Source organism: Lathyrus oleraceus, chromosome 6 (assembly GCF_024323335.1).
Source record: "Lathyrus oleraceus cultivar Zhongwan6 chromosome 6, CAAS_Psat_ZW6_1.0, whole genome shotgun sequence".
NCBI classification, from domain to species: Eukaryota; Viridiplantae; Streptophyta; class Magnoliopsida; order Fabales; family Fabaceae; genus Lathyrus; species Lathyrus oleraceus.
In genome coordinates, this window is record NC_066584.1 from 494,411,222 (window position 1) to 494,414,468 (window position 3,247).

At 40.6% G+C, this 3,247-nt stretch overlaps 1 non-coding gene across 1 annotated transcript; it reads left to right on the top strand.

Annotated features, from left to right (window-relative positions):
• Positions 1-2,671: 2,671 nt before the first annotated feature.
• Positions 2,672-2,778, top strand: LOC127099324 (small nucleolar RNA R71). The gene has a single exon (XR_007793840.1). It is a non-coding gene; the product is annotated as a small nucleolar RNA R71 (small nucleolar RNA).
• The last annotated feature ends 469 nt before the right edge of the window (positions 2,779-3,247 follow it).

The window sequence follows — 3,247 nt, forward strand, 5'->3', positions numbered from 1 at the left end:
TAGCACAAGGTTCACCTCCACGCGTCTCTCCCGAATTTTCTCAAGGTTAGCAAGACAATTTTGGAAATCAAATCCGCAAACCGAGAAATCATCCATAAATACTTCCATGATACTATCTAGGTAATTTGCAAAGATTGACATCATGCAGCGTTAGAAAGTAGCTGGGGCATTATAGAGTCCGAATGACATTTATCTGTAGGCCAAAGTTCTATAAGGGCATGTAAAGGTAGTTTTCTCTTGATCTTCGGGGTGGATAGGTATTTGGAAGAATCCAGAGTATCCATCTAGATAGCAAAAGTAAGAGTGTCTGGCTAGACGCTCCAACATTTGGTCTATAAATGGTAAAGGGAAATGATCCTTCCTGGTTGCTTTATTTAATTTTCTATAGTCTATACATATTCTCCATCCTCCTTCTATCCGTTTTGCTACATGTTCTCCTTTATCGTTTTGCACTACTGTGATGCCTCCCTTTTTAGGTACTACATGCACAGGGCTCACCCACTTACTATCCGAGATCTGATAGATTATACCTACCTCAAGTAACTTAAGAACTTATCTTTTAACAACATCACTCATTATAGGGTTTATTCTTCTCTGATGTTCTCTGGAGGGCTTTGAATCTTCTTCGAGCAAAATCCGATGCATGCATACGGATGGGCTTATACCTTTCAGATCAGAGATATTATATCCTAAGGCTGAGGGATATCTTCGTAAAACATCTAAGAGTTGGTTTGTTTCCTCTTGGCTCAAGGTAGCACTGACTATAACTGGACGATTCATCTCTTCATCAAGAAACTCATATCTCAGGTTCTTAGGCAGTTCCTTAAGTTCTAAGGTTGGTTTCTTAGGGCATGGCATATGATCTAGGATAAGGGATAAACATTCGTAAAGGTTATCATCGATGTAGGGCTTCCTAAAGTTGTCATCTTCCAGTATGAGAGTTGATGGCAACTTTATAATTTTAATGATTTCTTCTTGTTCTATTTCCCTAACGCATTCATCAATGATATCTATGGCATAACATGCGTCTCCCATCACAGGTGCCATAAGAAATTTTGAAAGTATAAATTCTATCTTCTCGTCACAAACCTCAAAGGTCAACTTTCCTCTCTTGACATCTATTATGGCTCCTGCAGTTGATAAGAATGGTCTACCTAGAAGGATTGGTATATCATCATCCTCTTTAATGTCCATGACAACAAAATCAGTAGGGATAAATAACTGACCTATCCTAACAGGGACATCTTCTAATATGCCTATCAGATACTTAACAGATCTATCGGCTAATTGAAGTGATATCTTAGTAGGTTGTAATTCTCCTAAGTTTAACCTCTCACAAACTGCTAAAGGCATTAAGCTCGCACTAGCTCCTAAGTCTAGAAAAGCTTTTTCAATGACATGACTTCCCAAAATACAAGGAATGGAGAAATTTCCAGGATCTTTATCTTTTTTGGCTAACTTATTCTCGGAAATAGAATTGCATTCCAAGGGCTTCGGATCGTCGAGTCTACGTTTATTGGTAAGGATGTCTTTGAGAAACTGTGCATAAGAAGGTATTTGGGTGATGGCTTGTGTGAAAGGGATTTCTACGTGAAGTTTTTCTATAACCCTAATGAATTTCTGATACTGGTTATTGATCTGGGTCTGTTTGAGTCATTACGGATATGGTATCGGTGGTTTGTATGGCGGGGGTGGTACATAAGTTTTGTCTTTAGGTTCTTCTCCTTTTTCTTGACCTTCCTGTTTTTCAGATTCCTCTGGTTCCTTCACTTCGTCCATGGGTTCGGTATATTCCTTAGAAGTTTTGGGTTCACTCAATCTTGGGTTAAATGGCTCATCATAAGTGGTCCCGCTTTGTAGGGTAATGGCATTGGCTTGTCCTCTCGGATTCTGTTGAGGTTGTCCAGGGAATTATCCTCCAGGTGTAGTCTGGGGGGCTTGTTTTAAGGCTACCTGAGAGATCTGGGTTTCAAGCATCTTATTGTGAGTAACTATTTGGTCAACCTTGGTTCCTAACTGGGTAATCAGTTTGTTAACGTGAATGTTCTGGTTCATGAACTCTTTGTTTTGTTGGGTTTGAGCAGTGATAAAATTTTCCACAATTTTCTCAAGGCTCGACTTTGGTGGCACAAGTTGCATAGGTTGATTTGGTCTTGGGGCTTGGTAACCTGGTTGTCTCGGAGGTGCAGTATTTTGGATAGGGTTATTGTTCTTATAGGAGAAGTTCGGGTGATTCCTCCATCCAGGGTTGTAGGTATTCGAATATGGGTTCCCTTGGGCGTAGTTGACTTGCTCAGAGTTGGTTTCGTTTAAGAGACTGCATTCTGTAGATTGGTGTCCTTTGGTTCCACATATCTCACAATCCGACGAAACTGCAGTTGCAGTATTCGAGTTTATACACATATGCTCAACCTTGAGGGCTAACGCGTCCATTTTAGCTTGCATCATGTCTATAGAGCTTAACTCATGTACTCCTCCTTGGGCTTCCTTCTTCTCAACTGTCGCTCGTTCAACTCCCCATGATTGATGGTTTTGAGCCATATCTTCGATAAGGGCACTAGCTTCAGGATAAGGTTTGTTCGTGAGTGCACCACCTGCGGCAGCGTCGACGGTCATCTTAGTGTTATAGTGAAGTCCATTATAGAAGGTCTGAATGATTAACCAATTTTCTAAACTATGATGTGAGCATGCTCTTAACAGCTCTTTATATATCTCCCAAGCTTCGAACAATGATTCTCCTTGATTCTGGGTAAATCTGGTTATTTGGTTTCGAAGAACGGCGGTCTTACTTGGGGGAAAGTATCTATCAAGGAATACTTTTCTAAGGTTTTCCCAAGTTGTTATGGAATTGGGTGGAAGGGAATCTAACCATGATAGGGCTTTATCTCTGAGGGAGAAAGGGAATAATCTTAAACGGATTGCCTCAGGAGAAGCTCCATTGGTTTTAAAAGTGTCTGCTAATTGGAGAAAGATTTTTAAATGTTGGTTTGGGTTCTCAGTAGCAAGACCTTCGAATTTTCTCTGTTGCACTAGTTGCAACAGGGAGGGTTTAAGTTCGAAATTATTAGTTGGGATGGTTGGGTTTACTATACTAGAACTAGGTTCTTCGTTGGATGGTTGTGCGAAATCCTTAAGAGGTCGTTGATTTTGATCTTCGGCCATAGCTCTCCTAATTCTATGGAAAAATAAACGTGCGTGAGCGTAACATTCAGGTTCCGCCAGAGGATCTATTAAGCTTCCGGTGCTA